Genomic DNA, 26,058 nt, shown 5'->3' with positions numbered 1-26,058 from the left:
TGGCTCTCATTGGCAGGTGCTGATTGCAGACTCCTGAATTTCTTTCTTTTTTTCTTTTTAAAGTTTATTTATTTATTTTGAGAGAGAGAGTAAGTGGGGGAGAGTCAGAGAGAGGGGAAAAGAGAGAGAATCTCAAGTAGGCTCTGCACTGTTAACACAGAGCCCAATGTGGGGCTCTAAACTCATGCGTGAACTGTGAGATCATGACCTGAGCCCAAATCAAGAGTCAGATGTTTAGCCAACTGAGACACCTGGGCACCCCCAGACTCCTGAATTTCTTATCAAATTGACCACTGACCAGGTGATCACTCCCATTACACAAGAGCAATGGGCTCCAAATTTGTTTATCCACCCATGATTTGTGTACATTTATTTAAATATTACATATGTGCAGTTGTCAGTTCATGCTAAATATTAGAAAGCCTATTTTCCTCTTTAACTTTTATAAATATAAAAAGAAGTCTTAACATTTACTCCCTTGGTTACTAAGGTTTGGATTTCAACTAGCCTATGGGAATGACAGATGAAGGCTTGGTCTAATAAAAGGGAGAGAGAATTGGCCCAGGATGGTCCCATGGAGGCTGATCTATGTCAACCTTGGCTCTGAGCACAAAACTGAAAAACAAACAAACAAACAAAAAACCAAAAACACCACCAACAAAAAAAGCCTCCTCTGAAAACTCATAACCATGGGACTACCCTTACTCAGTTTGGAGTTTGAATTGAGAATATGCTGTCTGGGGCGACACCTGGGTGGCTCAGTACGTTAAGCAACCCACTTCAGTTCAGGTTATGATCTCATGGTTCCTGGGTTAGAGACCCACATTGGGCTCCCTGCTGTCAGCGCAGAGCCCCCTTTCCATCCTCTCTCTCTCTCTCTCTCTCTGCCCCTCCCCTGCTCGGGCTCTCTCTTGGTCTCTCTCAAAAACAAATAAAACATAAAACAAAAATACTGTCTGGGAATCCCTGGCCAAACATTAATCTAGGGGGGAAAAGGGGGGGCGGTCCTAAACTGCTTTCCCCCAGCCAAGACTGGCAAAATTAAATCCAGAACCAGGGCTGTTGCCGGACAGGCGGGAACCATCCTGGCCCACTTGCTCCAAACCCAGAGACTTGGGAGCCCACACGTTCCAGGGACCGTTGCTGTGCGCTGCCTCTGAGGCTCCCTGACGCCGGTACCAGCGGCAGCTCAGCCTGAGGGTGGGGCTTTCCCACTTTTCAGGGTACCCTTAGCGCTGTGTCAGCATGCTGCGCCGAGTACGGGGCTTCCTGTTGCCCACTGTGGCTGGCCAGGAGGAGGAACCCGACCGCCTTTTTGAAGAGCTCTTCCACAAACTGAACCATCACGGGGACGGGATGGTGGACATCACAGAACTGCAAAAAGAACTGGAAGCTATGGGCATCCCTCTGGGCCAGGACGAGGAGGTGGGCCGTGATGCGTTCAGGCCACATATTGTACAGGGCTGCAGGTCCTCTGGAGCCATTAGGAGGTGTCGGTGGGACTGGGGGTGGGGACGGAGAAGACCCCCTCACCCCTTCCCGAACTCCTCTCTGGGCTCAGAAATTCTTTCCGTGTGAGCTGCTTTGCTTAAAACTGCCCAGCTGTTGGAACACTTGTCACAAGTTTGTCCTAATAATGACTTGCCATGGTAAAACATATTGAAGACTTTACCATCTTGCCTAAGTGGGGGCCAAGCCATCAAAACTCTTAAAAGGCCTGCTTGCATCATCGCAACGTTAACCAAAAACCCTCATTGAGCCAAATGCCGATGGCGTGTGTTCAAATTTGGTTAGCTTTTGGGAACTCCAAGGATCTGCCTTGATGGCCTGTGATGGCTCATCCTACAAGGGCACCCCATAGGTTGGGCTATGCAGCCTGCAGGGCAGTTTGCTCCAGAATGCCCCTGCCTCAGGGCTGCATCATGCCCTTCTGGGACATTCCTGGGTGTGCACTGGCTCCTCTGCAGGCTGTAGCTGGAGATGTTCTGATACTAACACATGAATTACAACCATGTATTTTCAGTTTACTCTAGCACTACCGAAGAATCTATACCATACTACAACGATATACCATTTACTAGAGTGTGGACTTATCATTAAGCTTAACAAATGACAGCATCCATACTGACTGCTGTGTTTTCAAAGAAGCCTCACTTCCACAGCTGTACATTTAACCAGTTGACCAACTAGAGTTAAAAAAAAAAAAGCTGCTTTAATTTAAGCTTCTCTAAGACACAATGAGGCCCAGCAGCAGCATAAGAATATATGTGCACATGCATTTGAAAAGGGGAAGGGGACACCAGGTTTTGTAGAAATCTTTTTCTTGTGAGGAGGCTTAATTAAATTCAGTAAGAGGAAATGACAATATTTAATAAGTTTCCATCTGGTAGGCTTGAATTGAATAATGGATGTGAGGTCACACAACATGGAGTCCAGAAAAACATACAATCAGGATGGTAACATTTATTCTTAAATCCATAATCCTCGGGGTTTATAAAATGCATGCCAGAGAAATGAGGGGATAACTACATACCCTTGATTATGCTATGTCACATTTTGTCATAGAAATTGATGATTTGTTCCCTGGGGCTTACCCAACCACAGATGATGGTTTTGATTATATATAATATACCTATTGTATTGATTTCACTGCGTTCTCTATGTCCAAGGATTTTTGCTGCATTCACTTTGCATTATCCAGAAAAGAAACTCATGACATTATGCTTTTCTTCTAATATAGACCCAGAATCTTAATATTCTATTTCCCTTCTCAATGAAGATCTGGGTCCTCTGTTTTGTCAGACTGACCAGTGTCAGCTCTATCTTCATTCAATTTATCCCAGTGGTTCTCAACTAGAAGTGATTTTGCCCTTCAAGGACATGTGGCAATTTTTACTTTTCTGATGGTCATGACAGTGGGGGATGTGTGTGTGTGTGTGTGTGTGTGTGTGTGTGTGTGTGTGTGTGATACTAGCATCTAGTGAATGAAGTCCAGGGATGTTGCTAAATATCCTATAATGCACAGGACAACAAAAGATGATCTGGTCCCGAATATCAATAGTGTCGAGTTTGAGAAACCCTGACTTATCCCAACCACAGTCCCTGTCGTTCCTTGCTCCCATCTTCCAGTAGCTGTGCATGCCTTGTATGTCAACGAGTAAATAGAAGTTCCTTCAGGTTTCTGGCTCTCCTGTAAAATTACCTCAGCTGTGAAATGAGGATAATAATAGTACCTAGCTCATAGGGTTGTTATGATGATTAATGAGCAAACAAATAAAAAATGCTTAAACTTCTTTCCTGAGCTTAAAGCTGCTAGTAAGCCTCTATAAATCTGATACACAGACTATAATCTTACCTTTGTTTACATTCCTGATCACTTCATTTCCATAGTCCCAAGGAATGAGGTATTTCTTCTTTTCAAAGTTGGTTCTTCCAGTACATTGTCGACTTCATGTCCTCTCCATCTCCTTTCAAATAGGAAAAGTACAGCTTCTGTAATTCCTTTTCTTTGTCCCGTATTTTCAAACTCTTGCTCTCTAATAACAATGATCCTCCCATGGCCCTGCCCTCCCACCCAGACATTGTCCTATCATTCTCCTCTGTGTGTAGTCTGGGTCTTTGACAAAGCTATGTCTATGCTTTCTGCTTTCTCTTGTCTGTGGTGAGGTTTCTGCTTCCATTCTTTCCCTCTGTGAAAGGTCACTAAGGACTTCTGCATTATGCACCCATGGGATCTTTCTAGTTATTAGTTTGGCCTTTCTTCAGCATGGAACACTGGTGATGGCTCCTATATTTCCTCCTTTGGCACTATGTCTCAGCTCTCAGGCTGTTGCTTTTCAGATCCCTTTATAGACTCTTTTTTGACTCAACCCTCAAATGTGGGTGAGCTTCAAGATTACTTTTCAAGGCTCCAACTATCATCCTAGTGTGGGTGACTCAGAAATGGATAGCTATCCCCAGCTTCTGAGTCTCTCCATTTCCCTCTATGATCATAGCTTTGGTTAAGTGTTCCACCACCAAATCATTCTATATTCCTTTTTCTTTATCCCAACATGCAGTTAATCACAGCGTCCTATGTAATTCCTTAGTATATCTCATAACAAGTTCTTTTCTTCTCCACACCTATTGTTCCTGGTAAGCCCAGGCTCCCACCATCTCTCACCTAAGTTGCTGTAACCAGTTTTATAATCAGTCTTCTTGCCCTTTCCTCTCACCATTTCTTCCTCCATATTGCCACCCTGTGACCCTTCTAAAAGGTACATCTGATTGTTTTGGGGCTTACAATGTCAGTGGGAAAGTCCAAGCCTCTTAGCATGGTATGTAAGACGATTTCTTCCTTCCTTCCCTCCCTTCCTTCCTTCCTTTTTTTAAAAGTAGGTTCCATATCCAGTATGGGGCTTGAACTAATGACCCTGAGATTGAGAGTTGCATGGTCTACCGACTGAGCCAGCCAAGCATCCCTATAAGATGATTTCTTGGTAGGTGTTGAGGTTCATGGGGCAGTTCTCCAGTTTTCCACCTTGCAATTATTCAAAGATCTGGATTCCTTTTTTCTTGTGGCATATATATATATATATATATATATATACACACACACACACATATATACACACATATATATACATATTCACACACAGACTATAATCTTACATATATATATATATATATATACATGAGGATTTTGTTAGCTAGGCCTAGAAGTGGTACACATTACTTTCACTCTTATTGTATTGGTGAAATCTTGCTCATATGACCATGTTTAACTTCAAGGGAGACTAAGAAATGTAATCTAGCTGTGTGCCCAAATAAGCAAGAAAGAATTCTGGTGGAATTCTAGTGGTCTCTGCTACATCCCTCGCACTTTTGTATCTTTGTTCACCTTTTGCTAGACATTTTTAAAATATTCAAGTGGAGTCACTTCTATGAAGATTTCTCTCATATCTTTATCCCCCACTGAACCTTGAACATTCTTTTTCTTTTGATATATTTTATGATGTAATTAGTATTTCTGTTCTTTAATAAAACATTTATTGTAATAAGAATTTTAGGGGGCACCTGGGTGACTCAGTCGGTTAAGCAACCGACTTCGGCTCAGGTCATGATCTCGCAGTTTGTGAGTTCGAGCTCCGCATCAGGCTCTGAGCAGTCAGCACAGATCTGAAGCCTACTTCAGATTCTGTGTCTCCCCCTCTCTCTACCCCTCCCCTTCTCATGCTCTGTCTCTCTATCTCTCAATAATAAATAAATGTTAAAGAAAAAAAATTAAAAAAAAAAGAATTTTAGTGGTGCCTGGGTGGCTCAGTAGGTTAAGTGTATGACTTCAGCTCAGGTCATGATCTTGTGGTTTGTGGGTTCAAGCCCTGCATCAGGCTCTATGCTGACAGCTCAGATTCTGTGTCTCCCCATCTCTCTGCCCCTCCCCTATTCACATTCTGTATCTTTCTCTCTCAAAAATAAACATAAAAAAAGAATTTTATAAAATATGTAGACATATTTCCTAAGAGTTCTAGTTTTTTTTTTAAAAATGTTTATTCATTTTTGAGAGAGAGAAAGCATGATTGGGAGAAGGACAGAGAGAGAAGGGGGGAGAGAGGTTCCAAAGCAGGCTCTGCTCTGACAGTAGTGAGCCCCATGTGGGGCTCGAACTCACAAACTGTGAAATCATCACCTGAGCTAAGGTTGGATGCTCAATTGACTGAGTCACTCAGGTGCCCCGACATAAAATTAATTTTATTTTATTTTTATTTTTTAACTTTATTTTTTAAAATTTACATCCAAATTAGTATATAGTGAAGCAATGATTTCAGTAGGTTCCTTAATGCTCCTTACCCATTTAGCCCATCCCCCCTCCCACACCCCCTCCAGCAACCCTCAGTTTGTTCTCCATATTTATGAGTCTCTTTTGTTTTGTCCCCCTCCCTGTTTTTATATTATTTTTGTTTCCCTTCCTTTATGTTCATCTGTTTTGTCTCTTAAAGTCCTCATATGAGTGAAGTCATATGATTTTTGTCTTTCTCTGACTCACTAATTTCACTTAGCATAATACCCTCTAGTTCCATCCACGTAGTTGCAAATGGCAAGGTTTCATTCTTTTTGATTGCCGAGCAATATTCCATTGTATATACATACCACAGCTTCTTTATCATTCGTCCATTGATGGACATTGGGGCTTTTTCCATACTTTGGCTATTGTTGATAGTGCTGCTATAAACATGGGGGTGCATGTGTCCCTTTGAAACAGCACACCTGTATTCTTTGGGTAAATGCCTAGTAGTGCAATGGCTGGGTCATAGGATAGTTCTATTTTTAGTTTTTTGAGAAACCTCCATACTGTTTTCTAGAGTGGCTGCACCAGCTTGCATTCCCACCAACAATGCAAAAGAGATCCTCTCTCTCTGCATCCTCCCCAACATCTGTTGTTGCCTGAGTTGTTAATGTTAGCCATTCTGACAGGTGTGGGGTGGTATCTCATTGTGGTTTTGATTTGTATTTCCCTGATGATGAGTGATGTGGAGCATTTTTTCATGTGTTGGTTGGCCATCTGAAGGTCTTCTTTGGAAAAGTGTGTATTCATGTCTTTTGCCCATTTCTTCACTGGACTATTTGTTTTTTGGGTGTTGAGTTTCATAAGTTCTTTATAGAGTTTGGATACTAACCCTTTATTTGATATCATTTGCAAATATCTTCTCCTATTCTGTCAGTTGCCTTTTAGTTTTGCTGATTGTTTCCTTCACTGTGCAGAAGCTTTTTATTTTGATGAGGTCCCAGTAGTTCATTTTTGCTTTTGTTTCTCTTGCCTCTGCAGATGTGTTGTGTAAGAAGTTGCTGCAGATGAGATCAAAGAGGTTTTTGCTGGCTTTGTCCTCTAGGATTTTGATGGCTTCCTGTCTTATGTTTAGGCCTTTCATCCATTTTGAGGTTGCTTTTGTGTATGGTGTAATAAAGTGGTCCAGGTTCATTTTTCTGCATGCCATTGTCCAGTTTTCTCAGCACCATTTGCTGAAGAGGCTGTCTTTATTCCATTATATATTCTTTCCTGCTTTGTTAAGGATTAGTTGGCCCTATGTTTGTGGGTTCTCTATTCTGTTCCATTGGTCTGTCTGTTTTTGTGCCAGTTCCATACTGTCTTCATGATTATAGCTTTGTAATACAGCTTGAAGTCTGGAATTGTGATGCTTCCAGCTTTGGTTTTCTTTTTCAAGATTGCTTTGGTTATTCAAGGTCTTTTCTGGTTCCATAAAAATTTTAGGATTGATTCTTCTAGCTCTGTGAAGAAAGCTGGTGTTATTTTGATAGGGATTGCTTAACCCTTCCTTTTAGAGATGATTAAAGGAAATTCAAGTCAACGAAAAATACATTTACTGTATGCCTATTGTAAGATAAGTTTTCTGGTTCATAATAAAGATAAAGAGAAAACAGGCATGGAAAAATAGCTCTTTTGAAACTTGAATGACAGTGTCTGTGATAACCTAATAAAATAATATAAATTGAACTTAACTTTTTGGATATAGTGCTAACAAAGACTGCTTCATTTGTTCCAGAGGCAAGTCTACTGTTTGGCTTATAGTAATTTCATAAGAAACAAATATACGTGGCACTGTAACTGTACACCACATGGGTAGAAAGGTTTTCAGGGTGGAACACAGAGAGCAGGTTCTAGATTCAGGCTGCATTGGTTCAAATCCTAGCTCTGCCACTTATTATCTGGGTGAGTTTGGGTAAATTATTTTGTCTCTCTAGGTCTCAGTTTTCTTTAAAAAATTTTTTTTAAATGTTTATTTACTTTTGAGAGAGAGAGAGAGAGAGGCAGTCAGAGAAAGAGGGAGACACAGAATCCAAAGCAGGCTCCAGGCTTTGAGCTGTCAGCACAGAGCCCTACACGGGGCCTGAACTCACGAACAGTGAGATCATGACCTGAGCCGAAGTGAGACACTCAACTGACTGAGTTGAGTCAACTGACTAGGCCAGGTGCCCCTAGGCCTAGTTTCTTAACTGTAAAAGTGGGATAATAATACCTACTTCTATTAGGGTTATTATGAAAATTAAAGATGACACACATAAATGTTCAATACCTTTCTGGCTTTGCTCGTAAATGTTAGTTTTTATTTATTAAACAGGTATTGAGCTATTTCCTAGTCACATTATTGCTAGTGACTATGACAGCCAAGCACTTTGAGGCCTAAATTTCTATTAAACAGCCTTAGTTTTATGATTAATAATATCAGTAACTAATATTTACTGAGTGTTTTTTAGTATCAAGCATTGTGCCAAGTGCTTTATATATTTTAAGGTATTTAATCTTAATTGTCTCCATTTTATTTGTTTATTTGTTTGTTTTAATGTTTATTTATTTATTTTTGAGAAAGAGACAGAGATTGTGAGACAGAGAATCCAAAGCAGGCTCCAGGCTCTGAGCTGTCAGCAGAGAGCCCAATGTGGCACTAGGACTCACGAGCTGTGAGATGATGACCTGAGCCAAAGTCGGATGCTTAACTGACTGAGCCACCCAGGTGCCCCAGTATTGTCTCTTTTTTACATTTGAGGAAACTAAGTCCCAGAAAGTTAATTCACTTAGGAGTTAGGGACATCAGGATTTGAATCCCATCTGATTCCTGAGCTCGGGTCCTTAATCATGACATGGGTGATCAGCCTTCTAAACCCTCAGAAAACTCCTACTTATGATACATGTAAAGCAGAGCTTTTTACATGCCCTAGGCACTATATGGGAAGGCTCAGGTTTTCATTAATTCTGCTATAGAGAAAGATATAAAGGAAACTGCTTCCAAATGTATGCTGTATATTTTTTATTTGTTTTGTTAGAGGTAAGGAGTGTCTGAAGATAATGTAGGAATCCACTAGATCTTGAAAACTGAATATACTTTTACATTATTGCCAGTTAAATAGTTATCTCACTAGTAGTTGATGTAGCCTGTATTTCACCATAGCTATTAATATTTGTTAGAACTTGACAGATGTTATTTTTGTATTAAATCTTAAGACAAATAGTTTTGAATTGAAAAGGTATAGATTTAAAACTGGGAAATGTAAAGATTACCTTAAACATGCTAAAAATATTTATTTATTTATTTATTTATTTATTTATTTATTTATTTATTTAAAAAGTTTATTTATTTTGAGACAGAGACAGCACAAGTGGGGGAGCGGCAGAGAGAGAGAGAGAGAGAGAGAGAGAGAGAGAGAAAGAGAGAGAATCCCAAGCAGGCTCCATGCTGTCAGCACGGAGCCCAATGTGGAGCTTGAACTCACAAAATGGTGAAATCATGACCTGAGCTGAAACCAAGAGCCAGATGCTTAACTGACTGAGCCATCCAGGTGCCTGGCTAAAAATGTTACTTCTAATTGATAGGATTTCAAGCTAACTTGTGAGTTACTTAAAATTATACTGGTTGGTAAAGTCAAAATTCTAGGAAAGGCTGATATTAATTTGCTGTGGAGCTGAGATATATAAAACATTATTTGCATCTTATAAGAAGAGAACATTACTCATCTGAGATCTAATTATAGTGTTATTTATTTATTTTGTTTTAATAGGGAATTGATATGGGAGAAAGATGGATTTTTCCTCATTTACTTGATGAAAAAAGTTCTGGCCTGTTACGGAAATATCTGTTGGCTGGAGGCATAGCTGGTACTTGTGCTCAAACATGCACAGCACCATTAGAATGTCTAAAAACCCTAATGCAGGTGTGTTGCATAGTTCATGTGCATATTTTTGAGTAATGTGAATAATATTTGATGCTTTTCAGTATATGTGCTGCCGAAGCGAGCACTATTTGATGCTTTTCAAAAGAAGGGTTTCAGAGGTCTTAACACTATTCCTTTATATTCTCATGCACAAATTACTTCATTGCCAGTAATCTAGACTCATTTTACTCCATAAGCTGCCAGGCAGGCAACTCAACTTAACAGTGAAAAAAAATAATACATCATTCTCATCCGTATGTATTTTAGAGTTTAGTGATGGAGGCAGATATGTAAAGAAATAACTAAATTCAATCTAATAATCTAGCACTAGTATTGTAGGGAGGGCAAAGATTAGGGCAGTCTCCTTTTTTGTGAGGTGGGGGAAGATGATAGACAATACTCGGATTCTCTCCATGGGTTGGAAATTATGACACCAAGAATCAGAGGCTGGTCAAAGAGTTGCTCTCCCTCTTTATTCTTTATCAAATACAGAGCTCTGTACATGGAATTCTTCAATTGTCTGAAAAGTTTGGGGTTCTAGAGCTGTTGTGGTCCCTTTGAAGACAGTGTAGGCAATGTGGGTATTATCTAAGCCTGGTGGCCAAGTCTCTGTAGTTTTGGCTGAACAACTGAAACAAAGAGGAAAAGGGTTTCCATTCTATTTGTTGTTCTACTCAAGACAGAAATTATGAGCCTATGACAACACTCAGTCAATATCTCCTTTTATCTCTTTTGGGTCACTAAGCAACAAATTTCTCTATAATTTTTATATAAAATATACAAAGTAAAGAAGCATGTCTGGCTGCTAGTGTTCTAGATTTCAAGGGGCAGGGGGCAGAAGGCCTACTGTCCATTGTACGTATTTTTTTTTTTTTTTTACTTAATCCATCTGTTTTCAGTCCTATGCCTCTCTTTGCCTTCCAAAGAAAGTCCTATGCCTTCAAAAGAAAGCTTCCTTGCTTTCTCCAGAGAATAAAGCCTCAGGTTTTTAAAAAAGTTTATTTATTTATTTTGGAGAGAGAGAGAGAGAGAGAGAGAGAGAGAGAGAGAGAGAGAGAGAATGTGTGTGTGTGCTTGAGCAGGGGAAGGACAGAAAGAGGGAGAGAGAATCCCAAGCAGGCTCTGCACTGTCAGCTCGTAGCCCAACGTGGGGCTTGACTCACAAACTGCAAGATCATAACCTGAGCCAAAACCAAGAGTCAGATGCTTAACGTACTGAGCCTCCCATGTGCCCCAAGCCTCAGGGGTTTTTAAGGGTAAATTGCCTTCTTTGTGCATTCTCTTCCACAGACACTTAAATTGTAACTTTTACTCTGCTAAATCAGTTATCACCTTTCCCTTTATTTTCCACCACCCCTACATGTGTTGAAATCCCTAGTACACTTTTCCCTTGCAAATTAGTGGTGGGGTGACCATAAAATTTTCATCTGGACCAAGACACTTTTAAAAGTGAAAGGGAGGGGCACCTGGGTGGCTCAGTGGGTTGAGCATCCGACTCTTGATTTGGGCTCGGGTCACCATCCCAAGGTCTTGGGATCGAGCCTCGCATTAAGCTCTGCACTGAGTGTGTGAGATTCTCTTTCTGTCTCCCTCTGCCTTTCTACCCTGATTGCATGCTCTCTCACTATCTCTCTCTCTTTCTCAAAAAAGGGGAATCTAAATAATCATAGAAGGACAAGTTTTGGGCAAACTATGATATACGGCCATCCTAGTTATTGCCTTCTTTTTTACTTTACTATCATTTACTTTACTATCTTTTTGATTTTGGTGGAGGAAGAATAAACATGTGTGGCCAATCTCTCATTTTTACTAAAATTCAATTTCTTGCATGTCCAAAAATTATTTTTATTTTGCTTTTCCCCTTTATTGGCAATTGGCTGAGCACGGACACCAAGGTCAAAAATGCATTCCCTCAGAACTTTTAAGGCATTACCCTATTACTGTCTAACATCTAGTGTACTTGAGAAGTCTGATGCCACTCTGAAATTTTGGTAGATGATCTGGGTTTTCTCTCTGGAAGCTTTTAGTCATGCCTCTATCCCGGTGTTCTGAAATTGTACAGTGTGAGTTTAAGTAGGTTCTTTTATCATCCATTGTGCTTGATATTTGGTGGGCTCTTTCTAAATGTAAACTTAAGTCTTTCCTCTGTATTAGTATATTTTATTTCTTAATTTTCTACCCTCAATTTTCTCTCTCTGGAATTCTTAGTAGTTGGATATTGTATCTCTTGGATTGGACTACTATACCTCTTACCTTTTCATAAATATTTTCTATCACTATGTCATTTTACTCAGAATTCTGGGGAATTTCTTCAGTCTTGTTTTTCAACACATCTATTGAACTTCTTATTTTAGCAATCACATTTTAGATTTCCAAGAGTTCTTTTTAACCCTTTGACTATTCCTTTACAGCATATTTTTCCTGTTTGGTTTTATTTATTGCTTTATTATCAGATGATTTTTTCTGAGGATATTAGAGGTCCCTTATATTGTTTATTTTATTTAGCTGTAGTTTCCTGAATTGTCACTATTTTCTGTGGAATTAGTTTGCTCAATCTTAGTTTTAGATTTTTATGCTGCCATTCCTTCCCTCATATATGTGGTGTTCCTTTATTGTTCTTTCATATTAAAAATGAAGGACTGGATATTTTAAGTAGCTGGTATATATTTCTTCTGCAGTTAGTTGTGTTTTCCAGTTATGTGTGTTCCAGTTGTGATTTCCAGTTTCTCCCACAGAATTTTTTTTTTTATTTCAAGTTTTTATATAAATTCTAGCTAGTTAACATAGATGGCAAAATTGGTTTCGGGTGTAGAATTTTATGAGTCATCATTTACATATGACATCCAGTGTTCATTATAACAAGTGCCCACCTTAATACCCACTACCCATTTAGCCCAGCCCCCACCCACCTCCCTTCATCAACCCTGTTTGTTCTCTATCATTAAGAGTCTCTTATGATTTGCTTCACTCTCTCTCTCTTTTTTCCCTTCCCCTATGTTTATCTGTTTTGTTTTGTTTCTTTGTTTCTAGCATAATATACTCTAGTTCCATCCATGTTGCTGCAAATGGTAAGATTTCATTCATTTTGATGGTCGAGTAATATTCCATTGCATATACATACCACATCTTTATCTGTTCATCAGTTGATGAACATTTGGGCCCTTCCCATAATTTGGCTATTATTGATAATGATCCTGTAAACATAGTGGTGCTTGTACCCCTTTGAATCAGTATTTTTGTATCCTTTTGGTAAATACCTAGTAGTGCAATTGCTAGGTTTTAGGGCAGTTCTATTTTTAACTTTTTGAGGAAACTCCATACTGTTTTCCAGAGTGGCTGCATCAGTTTGCATTCCCACCAACAGTATAAGAGGGTTCCTTTTTTCCCACATACTCACCAACATGTGTTCTTTCCTATGTTGTTAATTTTAGCCATTCTGACAGGTGTAAGGTGTTATCTCTTCATAGTTTTGATTTGCATTTCCCTGATGATGAGTGATATTGAGGATCTTTTTACCATGTCTGTTAGCCATCTGTATGTCTTCTTTGGAAAAATGTTCATGTCTTCTGCCAATTACTTAATTGGGTTATTTACTTTTTGGGTGTTGAGTTTGATAAGTTCTTTATAGATTTTGGATACAAACCCTTTATCAGATATGTCATTTGCAAACATCTTCTCCCATTCCATAGATTGTGTCTTAGTTTTGTTGATTGTTTCCTTTGCTGTGCAGAAGCTTTTTATCTTGACAAAGTCCCAATAGTTCATTTTTGCTTTTTTTTTCCCTTGCCTCTGGAGGCATGTTTAGTAAGAAGTTGCTCCAGATCAAGTTGCTCCAGAGGTCAAAGATTTGTTGCCTGTGTTTTCCTTCAGGATTTTGGGAGAGAGAGAGAGAGAGAGAGAGAGAGAGAGAGAGAGAGAAAGAGGGAGAGAATGCAAGCAGGGTAGAAAGGCAGAGGGAGACAGAGAGAGAATCTCACACATTCAGTGCAGAGCTCAATGCAGGGCTCGATCCCAAGACCTTGGGGGTCTCAATTTGCTAGTATCTTGTTTAGAATTTCATCCCTGATCATCAGGGATATTGGCCTGTAATGCTTTTGTAGTGGGATCTTTGTCTGGTTTTGGAATCAAGGTAATGCTGGCCTTGTAGAATAAGTTTGGAAGTTTTTCTTCCATTTCCATTTTTTGGAACAGTTAGAGATGAATAGGTACTAACTCCTCTTTAAATGTCTGGTAGAATTTCTCTGGGAAACCATCTGATACTGGACTTTTGTTTGTTGGGAGATTTTTGACTCCTGTTTTTTTTCCTGGTTATGGGTCTGTTCAAATTTTCTATTTCTTCCTATTTCAGTTTTGGTAGTTTTTATGTTTCTAGGAATTTATTCATTTCTTCCAGATTGCCCAGTTTGCTAGCATGTGATTTTTCATAATATTCTTTTCTGTTTGTATTTCTTTGGTGTTGGTTGTGGTCTTTCCTCTTTCATTCATGATTTTATTTATTTGAGTCCTTTCTCTCTTCTTTTTGGTAAGTCTGGCTAGGGGTTTATCAATTTTATTAATTCTTTCAAAGAACTAGCTCTTAGTTTCTATAATCTGTTCTACCTTTTTTTTTTTTTTCGCTTGTTTCTATATCATTTATTTTTTAAAAAAATTTTTAATGTTTATTTTTGAGAGAGAAAGAGAGGCAGAGTATGAGCAGGGGAGGGACAGAGGAAGAGGGAGACACAGAATCCAAAACAGGCTCCAGGCTCTGAGCTGTTAGCACAGAACCTGACATGGGCTCGAATCCCTGGACCCTGAGATAATGAACTGAGCCAAAGTTGGATGCTTAACCGACCAAGCCAGCCACGTGCCCCATCTATATCATTTATTTCTACTCTAATCTTTATTCCCTTCTTCTGCTGGCTTTATGCTTTATTTGCTGTCCCTTTTCTAGCTCCTTTAGGTGTAAGGTTAGGTTGTGTATTTGAGACTTTTCTTGCTACTTGAGGTATGGCTGTATCACTATATGCTTCTCTCTTATGACTGCCTTTGCTGAATCCCAAAGATTTTGGACTGTCAGGCTTCATTTTCATTTGCTTCCATGTATTTTGAAAAAAAAAAATGTTTATTTATTTATTTTTCAGAGAGAGAGCAAGCAAGCAAGCAGGGGAGGGGCAGAGAGAGAGAGAGAGAGAGAGGATCCTAAGCAGGCTCTATGCTGTAAGCTCAGAGCCTGATGTGGGGCTCAAACTCAAACTATGAGATCATAACCTGAGTCAAAACCAAGAGTCAGACACTTAACTGACTGATCCACCCAGGTACCCCAGCTTCCATGTATTTTTAAATTTCTTCTTTAGTTTCCTGGTTAACTCATTCATTGTTTAGTAGGATGTTCCTTAACCTCCATGTATTTGTGGTCTTTCCAAATTTTTTCTTGTGGTTGACTTCAAGTTTCATAGCGTTGTGGTCTGAAAATATGCATGGTATGATCTCAATATTTTTGTGCTTGTTGAGGCCTGATTTGTGACCCAGTATGTGATCTATACTGGGGAATGTTCCATGTGTACTCAAAAAGAATGTGCATTCTGCTGCTTTTGAATGAAAAGTTCTGAATATATCTGTTAAGTCCATCTGGTCCAATGTGTCATTCTCAGCCATTGTTTCCTTATTGATTTTCCACCTAGATGATATGTCCATTGCTGTTAGTTCAATGTTAAAGTCCCCTAGTATTACTGTATAATTATCAATGAGTTTCTTTACATTTGTTATAAATTGATTTATATATTTGGGTTCTTTCACATTGGGGACATAAATATCTATAATTGTTAGATCTTGTTGGATAGGCCCCTTAATTATGATATAGTGTTCTTCTTCATCTTTTGTTACAGTCTGGTTTAAAATCTAGTTTGTCTGATATAATAAGTATGGGTACTCCAGCTATTTTTGATGTCCGTTAGTATGATATATGGCTCTCCATCCCCTCACTTTCAATCTGAAGGTGCCGTTAGGTCTAACATGAGTCTCTTGTAAGCAGCATATAGATGGGTCTTGTGTGGTTTTTTTTTAATCTATTCTGATACCCTATATCTTTTGATTGGATTGTTTAGTCCATTTATATTCAGACTAATTATTGGTATATCAATATTTAGTGTAATTTTATTACCTGTAAAGTATGTTTCTGGAGATTTTCTTTGTTCCTTTCTAGTCTTTTTTGCTTTTTGTCTTTCTTTCCCACTCAAATGGTCACCTTTAATATCTCTTGAAGGCCTGGGTTAGTAGTCACAAACTCCTTTAGTTTTGTCTGGAAACTCTTTATCTCTGGATAACTCTTTGTCTGGAAAACTCTTTATCTCTCCTTCTATTCTGAATCACAGCCTTGCTGGATAAAGTATTATTGGTTGCATAGTTTTCCCCTTCAGCCTGTTAAATATATCATGCCAGTCCCTTCTGGCCTGTCTGGTTTTTGTGGAGAGATCTACTGATAACCTGATTTGTCTTCCTTTGTAGGTTAGGGATTTCTTTTTCTTCGCTAATTTCAGGATTCTTATCTCTATATTTTGAAATTTTTACTATGGTATGTTTTGGTGTTAGCTGGCTTTTGTTGAATTTGATTGGGGTTCTCTGTGTTTCCTAGATTTGGATGAATGTTTCCTTCCCAAGATTATGGAAGTTTTCAGCTATAATTTGCTCAAATAAACCTTCTGCCTCATTTCCCCTCTCTTCTTCTTCTGGGACTCCTCTGGTAAGAATGTTATTATGCTTTATGGAGTTACCGAGTTCCCTAAGTCTACATTTGTGATCCAATACTTTTCTTTGCCTCTTCTTTTCAGCTTCATTTTTTCTGTAATTTTATCTTCTATATCACTGATTTGTTCCTCTGCATTGTCCTTTCTTGTTGTCATTGTACCCACTTGGTTTTGTATCTCAATTATAACATTTTTTATTTCAGCCTAAGTTTTAGTTCTTTTATGAAAAAAGGACTCTCTAGTGTCTTCTATGCTTTTCTCAAGCTCAGCTAGTATCCTTATGATTGTTGTTTTAAATACTGGTTCAGGCATATTACTCATATATGTTTTGATTAATCCCTGGCCATAGCCTCTTCCTGTTCTTTCTTATGGGGTGAATTCCTCCGTCTTGTCATTTTGTCTAGGTCACTTGTTATATTTGCTGCTCCTGAGAGTAATGACTACATTAAGAAGAGCTTCTATACTGTCCAGAGCCTTGTGCTTCAGGAAGTGTTTCAGAGTGTGTACTCTGTTGTTGCGTTTTGGCTGCTCTTTAGACCCTCAGATCAGTCCTCTGTGGCATTTCTCCCTACCTGCAGTGGGGAGTATTTGGATCTTGTCCATTGTGTGGTAAGTTTTAACTTGGTGTATTTTGGTCTGCTTGTTAAGAGGCTAGATCCTATTTCCCCTAGAGCTGAAGCTTTGCAGCACTCTATGATCAGTAGACTTGGTGTGTGTGAGGAGTTTGTGCTGGTCTTTTGAGGGAGGGGCCTGCTGCACTGGTTCTCAGGCTGATTTGCCCTAGTAAAGATGCACCTGCTTGGTGTCTTGGTGTAAGTGGCTCCAGCCTCTACTGGGGGCACTGTGTTGCTCACTAAACTCTATCTGTGTTGATGAGCGAAGGTGAAAATGGCACTGCCTTGCTCTCTTGTCCCTGGAGCAGGAAGAGGAGTTCATGCCCACCACCATTCAGGAAGCCTTCACAGAAGAGTGAAAATCTCCCTTCTTGTGTCCCTCACTTCCATCAGATTCCTGCCTTCAACTTTTCTGTGTCCAAGTTGTCTGCCTGCCAGGTGGCACAGTACTCCTGTGTTTTATCTCAGGTGCACAGCTAGGTTTCAAAACTCCCAATTTTAGGGACCCAGTACAGCTTGAACCCACAATGATACTTTGGGGGAGGGTCCCACCATGCTGTGCCTGGTGCTGGTTAGTCCCAGAAAAGCATGACCACTCAGGGGCTTTTAGTTGCAGCAAAAAGCTGGCACCAAGTTTTGCATCTCTCAGCAGGTGTCTCTGTTCCTATGCTAATGAATGGGGCAAGATGTTGGCACCCACCGTCTCTTTTGTCCCCTGAGAGACAGTGCCAGCCCTCCCAAATGCACTCCAAGAAGATGAACTATCTCTCTCAATGTGACCCTGGGGGTCCTCGGAGCACACTGTTTGCTCCCAGGCCTCTGCCCTCCTTCCCTACAGGAGCATCACTATGCCTGCCAAGCTCCACTTGATGGTGTCAAGGACTTCTAAAACTTCAGACTGTCAGCTCTACTGCTTATAAAAACTCGAGATAATCATCTGCTCTAGTTTTCTCAATGATTTTGGGGAAGTGTTTCTCCTGTGCAATCCCCTGCATGCTATGTCTCCCTGTTTCTCTCTCTGTTTTTCTCTCTCTTCTCTGAGATCAAGGCTTCCTCCCCTCTGAAGCACCTGTGATTCTTTTCTCCCCAGAATCACATCTCTGCACCTCCTACCTTGCATGATGTGGCTACTTTTCTCTCTGTAGTTCTGCAGTTTGTTCTCTCAGCATTCAGAACAATTTCTTAGATGTTTGGAATTGATTATTTAACTGTGCTTGAGGGATGAGGCAAGCATAGGGTTCCTCTACTGCTCTACCATCTTAACTCACATTGCCCCACAAAATTTTTTAAAAATTAGATATAATTGACAGATTATATTAGTTTCGGGTGTACAACATAATGATTCAATATACATATATATTGAAAAAGAATTATCATTGTACATCTAACTAACATCCATCACCACACAGTTACAATTTTTTTTTGTGATGAGAACATTTAAGATCTAGTTGCTCAGCAACTGAGAATTTTTTTTATAAAAGGAGTTTACACATCCTGTTTATTTGCATTCTTTCCCTGTTACCAAGAGAACCAAGGAATGATCACAAGAAGTTCCCTATAAATCAATTTCTTGAAAACTTCACAAGTTTTCTGTAGCCTTGCTGTTTCTTTTGCCAGTTGCTCTTTCCCTCTATGTATGGCAGGCTCAAGCTTCTACACTGCATCACATTTCCTCAGACATCTCTCACCAAGGCTGGGGTACCAGGGCCAGGGTGCAGGAGACCCTCCCAGGCTTTGCCCTCCCTTTGTAGGCCTATCACTTTTTCCTTTACGTATCCTGAGGCCAAAAGTTTGTATATTCTTGGTGAATGGAAGCTTTTATCACTGTGAAGGACCCTCTTGATCTCTATACATGCTTTTAGTCCTATTTTGTCTGACATTAAGATAGCCATACTTCCTTCTCCTGTTTAGGATTTGCGTGATATATCTATTATCATCCTTTTACTTTTAAACTTTCAGTATTTGTATGTTTTAGATAAGTCACGTAAAGCAGTATATGGTTGGGTTTTATTATATTTGTACCTGGAAGATTTATTCCATTTATGGTTAATGTATTTATTGATATTTTTGTTTAAAGCTACCATCTTATTTTATGCTTTGTATTTGTCCTGTCAGTTCTAAGATCCTCTCTTTTTCTTTTCTTGCCTTCTGTTGTATTTTAAATAATCATTCTGTTCTTCCCCCCTCCATTAGTTTTGTTGTTGTTTTTAAAAACATTACTTATAGCAGTAATTTGAGGACAAGGATGATGATATCCAACTTCAGATTCGATTTTTGTTTGTTCTGTCAGGTGCCTGGGAGTGCTGTCAATCTGGGATCACTTTAATTCAAGTTCGAGTCTTTAAGTTCCCTGAACCGCCCAGGTGATACAAAGCCATGCTGCAAGTCCTTGCAGAGGCTGGTTTCTTCTGGTTTACTCTTACAATGAGGGGATATCCCTGCAAACTCCCAATTTGAAGTGGAGGTGGTATGTGAGAGACCTATACCTTTGGTGGGCCCTGGGGGATTTGTCTTTTGTTCTTTGTTAATCCTGTGGGGCCACCAAAACAACAACTTAATTTCACAACTGTTTTTTTCTGGGTCCAGAAATACACTTGAATGCTAATCGTATCTTTCTGTATTTTCTCCTACATAGTGGCCTGTAATATGTCTCTGTCTTGTTAGCTCATGGATACCTTTAAGAAAACCTTAAGAAATAAATATTTCATCAGCCTTTTCAGTGTTCTTATTAGGAAGTTCATTCCTAATTGCTAGTTTGTCATTACCACAAGTGGCATTCTAAACATATTTTAAGGTTTTTGATATATTGTCATACTTCCTTCCAGAAAGATAATACCAATTTGCACTTTTTCTAGCAATGTGTGATATTACCTGTTTCCCTGTGTCTTCACCAACATCAGGTAATATTATTTTATAGAAGAATTTGCTGCAAGAGACAATAATCAGTGCACCAGAATTTCCAGAAGGATCTAAACACTGGAACAAATGCTGTCACTTATATTTTCACCTTACTGATGACTTTTCTGCCAACATAGGAGAGAGTTGAAGTATAACCTTTTCAAAACTATCAAGGTTGTTAATATTACATTCTGTTCTACAGTCATATCTATATCCTCAAAATTTTGTCAATAGGGTGGTTTTAAATGTTTAAAATTAATAAATAGCATTTACATTTTTATTATGATATAAATATTATTTATTGTAAAGTCAACTGGTGTGGTAGAACTATATTTCTTTCTCTATGGATCTAGTGCCATACTTCCTTGTGGTAGATTGTTTGCAAAGACAGACTCCATAATTCTTCCCATCCTTATAAGCATACTCCTTTGCAATATGACTTTGCTACTACTACTCAGAGGTGGAATCTGTTTCACCATCCCTTGAATCTGGGCTAGCTTTGTCCAGAGATGTTGTGGGGATTGGAAACCTTGACTTCAAGAGGTCTCGCAGCTTTTGCTCATGCCTTTTTAGTGCCCTAAGACCATGAGGTAAAGAAGCTGGGACTAACTTACTCGAAAATAAGAAACCACATGGAGAGAGAGGCTCAGCCAACAACACCAACCATCAGCCATATGTCTGAAGCCATCTTGGACCATCCGGCCCCTGTCAAACTGCCAGATGAGTACAGCAACACAAGTAACCACAGGGAAGAATAGCAGAAGAACCACTAGCTGAGCCCAATCCAAATTGCTAATCCATAGAATCACAAGCAAATGTTTGTTGTTTTAAGCCATTGAGTTGTTCAGGGTGTTTTGTTATATTCCAATAGTTATATACCAATAGTTAAATTAAATGATACACCATTTTATGATACTTAAAGGAGAATATTTGAGAAAACCCAAATTACCTTATGACTTAACGTATAGGAGGAGTGATTTTAGAAATATTTGACTAAAAAAAATATTTGACTATCAAGTGTAGATGAAAGAATGTTGTCACAGAGGCTGCAGTACCAATAAAGATGAAGGTATGTGAGGGTAACTTTTGGAGTACACTGGCTGATGGTGGGCTGTCATAGCCTCTGGGGTCAATTGGATACCTAGTGTTTGTCTGTCACGGTGCAAATGCCATCAACAGTGGTTCTGTCTCTCCTGTCTTGGTCTAAACTTGCTCTTAATAAAGAGGTCCAGATAGGTATATAGAGAAGGTAGGTATATAGACTGGTTAGTGGTCACCTGGGCAGGTACCTCTTCAGAGTGGAGCCCACCTGAGACTCCCTGGAGCCAGAGTGGCTGGTGTTGGAGGAGGTAGGTACACAAGGGTTTAGCTCAGTGACTTTGAACTAGCCAGTGCAGAATTATTTCCTTATTTTATATACTGGCTGACTTCAGCCCTCTGTACAATTGAGGCAAACATATTTATTATTGTGGCTGCATACTACAAGTATCATTTTGAGTTTAAATGTCTTTCCTTCCTCAATAGAGACTTGGTAATTGTCTTCTAGCTGCCACTGACTTGATGATTATCCTCTTTCTGGTTTTTCTTTTTTTAAAATTAAAAAATTTAGTTTTTCCTCCTTTCTTCTGCATATATGCATTGCAGAGAGCCTGCTGATCCCTTCCATATTTATTAAATATCCAACTATCATATTACAAGGGCTGTTTGTCCAGGTCCTTTAAAAACAAATAGCTCTTTAATACCACTTATTATAAAACCAGTTTTGACTCTTCTCTTACTGGACTATATTTGTTAAATTTGTCTTTTTTCTTCTTCTTCTCTCTTTACTCACATGCTGAATCACGTTGTTCTGGGCTTCATCTTTCTTATGCTATATGCAATATATTCAGTGTAGTGCATATATTCTCTGATGCTGTCTCAAGGCTAAATTGAATATTTGTTTTCCAGTGTGTGCCCTGGAGAAAGGTCTCAGGTCTTTTGGCCATGAACTTGGTTGGATTACATTTTTCCTCTGCTCACAATGACCATATTGATCATACTTGTTAGAGGCCTCACATCCCTTTGTTAGCAATAAGTTCTCTGAGTTTCAGCGGTCTTAATTTCTCAGGAATGTTGGTTCCCTGATTCTTCTTTACATCTGATTCACTCTTTTCATGATGGAAGAGCAATTTGTTTATCTCCTTGCAGAGTAGGAAACAAAGCAACCATGTTTCTGGCATGTTTATCCATGTCCCATGTGTAAAGTGTCCCCCTTCATAAGCTATAGTGGAAGGATCAAAATAAACATGCTTCCAAAGCTGTCTGATCACCAGAACAACTACTGTTTCCCCAGTAGGAAAAACTTTCAATATCTGGGGAACTTGAACTTTTTCCTGCCCACCACATGAAAATTACAATATGCAGTTTTCAAAGTTTTTCAAAGCATACTGTCTGTTTTTTAAATTTTTTTCTTTCCTTTTAAGGCTCAGAGTTTAGAAACAAAGAATGTGAAGATAATAAGCCCTTTAATGGAGATGGTCAAAGAAGGTGGAGTCATTTCTTTGTGGAGAGGAAATGGTGTTAATGTTCTCAAGATTGTTCCTGAAACAGCTGTTAAGGTCTGGTCATATGAACAGGTAAAGCCATACTGCCTATGACATTAATTAACAAGGGAAAGTTATTCAATTTTATTTTTTTAAAAACTGCTTCAGATTAGGGGCGCCTGGGTGGCGCAGTCGGTTAAGCGTCCGACTTCAGCCAGGTCACGATCTCGCGGTCCGTGAGTTCGAGCCCCGCGTCAGGCTCTGGGCTGATGGCTCAGAGGCTGGAGCCTGTTTCCGATTCTGTGTCTCCCTCTCTCTCTGCCCCTCCCCCGTTCATCCTCTGTCTCTCTCTGTCCCAAAAATAAATAAACGTTGAAAAAAAAAAAATTAAAAAAAAAAAAAAAACTGCTTCAGATTATCACAAAACAAAGGGGAACATTTGTTTATATTGAAACATTATTTTAATGTTATATTATTATTTTATGATTATAATGCTCTTATTTTAATGCTGTTTTTAAAAGAAATTCCTTCTTTTAAGTATTTCCTCAATAAAAGCTATTTTTGTTTGCACTTCTACATGGAAAGTTCACAATATTATACTAAGTTCACTGAATTCCAACAGGAGTATAGTTGAATCAAGGGAGACAAAATGAAGCAATGGCCAGAGCAGGGCTTTAGAGACCACAGACTTGTATTTGGCACATTCTAGCTGTGTAGATTTGGATAGGTTCCCATAATATCTCTGAATTTCAGTTGGTTCATCTGTAAAATGTGGAAAATAATATGCACCTTGCAAACAGGTTGGCACATCATAAGCATTCAAGAAACAGTGGTCCCAAGTATTACATAAAGCATTATATGGGATATTGTGGGAAAGTTCTACAGGGGGATTCAAACTAGATTGTGGGGTTGGGGACAGCCTCCTTAAGGAGTAACGTTTAGGTTGAAACCCAAAGGGTAAGTGGAAAATTTCCAGTTTAAAGACAGAGAAAAGAATATTTCAGGCAGAGGAAACATGTTTAGAGCCCTGGAGGCAAAAGAGCAAGATGTGTTTGAGGTGCTAAAAAAAGTTCCATATGGCTATAGTAGAGATCCTGGTTAAAGATAAGGCTGGAGAGGCAGGAGGGCAAAGGGAGGAGAGGCAAAAGCATATGAAGGGGAGAATGGTTGGGATAGTATGCGGTAATCCAGGGGAGAGAGGAGAGTGAGGTCAGTGGAGAGAGACAAATGGACAGATTTCAGAGATATTTAAGAAGTGGGTAAGATTTTGTTATAATTGTTTGTGGAATGTAAGAGAGAAAAGGGTGTCACGGATGATACTGAGATTTCTAGTTTGTTCAACTGGAGCCATTTATTGTGATGGGGAACATCTGGGCAGGACTACCATGTCACAGATCCTCAAGGGCACCATTCACAGTATACTTTTTTTGGTAAATGACATTTTTTATTTAGGAGGATCACAAGATTTTTGGGTGTGGTGTGTGTGTTTACATTTAGTTCTGGGCATGTGGAATTTGAGGTGTCCGTATCCGTTAAGAATCTTTAGGTCATAAGTAACACTAAGCAAGCTGGCTTACACAATAAACAGAATTTATTTTTTCACATTCAGAAATAGGGTGGCCTTCTGATGAAACTTCATTTATCTGCTCAACAGTGTCACCAAAGACTCCATCTGCCCTCCCCGCCCCCCCCCACCCCATCTTTTCTCTCTGACTTCCACTGAGTTCTTTATCCTAAGACTTCCTCTTTTTGTGATTCAAAGATGACTGCCAGAGGCTTCCAGGGGTTCATGTTTCTTTGTGTGTAGCAGAAGGAGACCTGGCTCTCCTAGTAGTTCACTCAGAAGAGCAAGGAAGCCTTCCTAAAACATTTCCTTGGGTCTCACTGGTCCAGGTTGTACCACTTATCAACCCTTGAACTAATCAATATTGCAGAGTGATAGGATGTACTGATTGGCTTGGAACAAGAAGCTAAAATAAAGACCAAAATAAAGACCAAGGAAATATTCTGCTGAAAATCCATTCCTTAAGGAAAATTTTATTATCATCAATACATGCAGTAATTATGACCACTTCCTCAATTTCAATGTGGCAAGAATGCTACATGTCTGTATTATTGTGTTTAAAAAATTTTTTTTTTTCAACGTTTATTTATTTTTGGGACAGAGAGAGACAGAGCACGAACGGGGGAGGGGCAGAGAGAGAGGGAGACACAGAATCGGAAACAGGCTCCAGGCTCTGAGCCATCAGCCCAGAGCCCGAGGCGGGGCTCAAACTCCCGGACCGCGAGATCGTGACCTGGCTGAAGTCGGACGCTTAACCGACTGCGCCACCCAGGCGCCCCATGTATTATTGTGTTTAATCTTCACAACAATCCTGCAAAGTAGGGACTGCAGATATAATGGTGACCGGTATGGACAAGGCACTTACCTTCATTTTCCAGATGAAAAAACTGAGTTATAGAGAAGTTAAATAACTTATCCCAGATTACTCAGTAAGTGACCTAGCCGAGATCAAGTCCTAAGTTTGTTTGTGATGTCACGTTGCTTCATCGAAATTGGATGAGGTGCTGCCAGAACTTACTACATAAGGTGCTCAGTCATTTCCATCTCAATGGTTTCCATTCCATTATATTAATTCCTTATTATAATCAACATTTGTTGGATGTCTGCTATATACCAGATCTTATTCTAAGCACAAAGACTTACAAGATGAAGTCTCTATTATTAGTGTTGGGACCTCCTAATGGGCATGACCATATTTAGGTGCTTGGTAATGTGCATTATGGTTTTTAACTGTGGATTACATGCCCAGGTGTTCATTGATACTAAATAAGTTTGTATGCCCTCTGGGATTTCTGAGTAGTAACATACCTTTGAACTCTTATTAATACAGTATAAGACGTTTCTTTCTTCTGGAGGAGTCACTTTAAAAGCTTTTGAGCAATTTGCTTCTGCTTCTTTGGCTGGTGCTACTGCACAATCCCTTATTTACCCCTTGGAGGTAAGTTCTGTTGAAAGAAGATGATTTAATTGCTAACTTTAATGAAAATTATGGCTCTTTGTTTTTCAAATGAGCCACAATCCTCTTACAATTAGTAGTGATTATATATTGAGTAGGGAAAACCTATTCCCAGGGCAGTATCACTAGACCTGTAACATCTAAGCTTGTGTTTCTATTGCTGTTCTTTATTTTGCATTTTCCCTCCCATATGAACATTAAAATTGGCTTACTAAGTTTCTTTTAAACAAAACCCAAAAACCAAAACCAATTGAGATTTTTGACTCAAACTGTACTGAATGAATTTTGGGAAGAAAGGACAATTGCAGTGCTGAATCTTTTTGTTCAGGAATGAGGTATCTGTATTTAGATCTTCTGTTATATCCTTTGATAAAGTTTATAATAATTTTCATATACAGGTCTTACACATTATGAGACTTCTGTATTACTAGGCACTTTGTGATATTTGTTGCTCTTAATGTATTCCATTACATTCTGCTAATGTTTATTGCTAGTACATATGAAAACTCTTGGATTTTAACTTCTATCCAACCACTTTAAATCACTCATTAATTCTAATAATCTGGAAGGTTTT

At 39.2% G+C, this 26,058-nt stretch overlaps 1 long non-coding RNA gene across 1 annotated transcript; it reads right to left on the bottom strand.

The window, feature by feature from the left end:
• Positions 1–2,968: 2,968 nt before the first annotated feature.
• On the bottom strand, positions 2,969–25,465 carry LOC123600043. The gene is made up of 3 exons (XR_006713444.1): positions 25,337–25,465; positions 3,356–3,467; positions 2,969–3,190 (listed from the first exon to the last, which is right to left on the bottom strand). It is a non-coding gene; the product is annotated as an uncharacterized LOC123600043 (long non-coding RNA).
• Positions 25,466–26,058: the final 593 nt, after the last annotated feature.

This window comes from Leopardus geoffroyi, chromosome C1 (assembly GCF_018350155.1).
Source record: "Leopardus geoffroyi isolate Oge1 chromosome C1, O.geoffroyi_Oge1_pat1.0, whole genome shotgun sequence".
Lineage (NCBI taxonomy): Eukaryota > Metazoa > Chordata > Mammalia > Carnivora > Felidae > Leopardus > Leopardus geoffroyi.
This window is presented reverse-complemented; position numbering and strand designations above follow the sequence as displayed.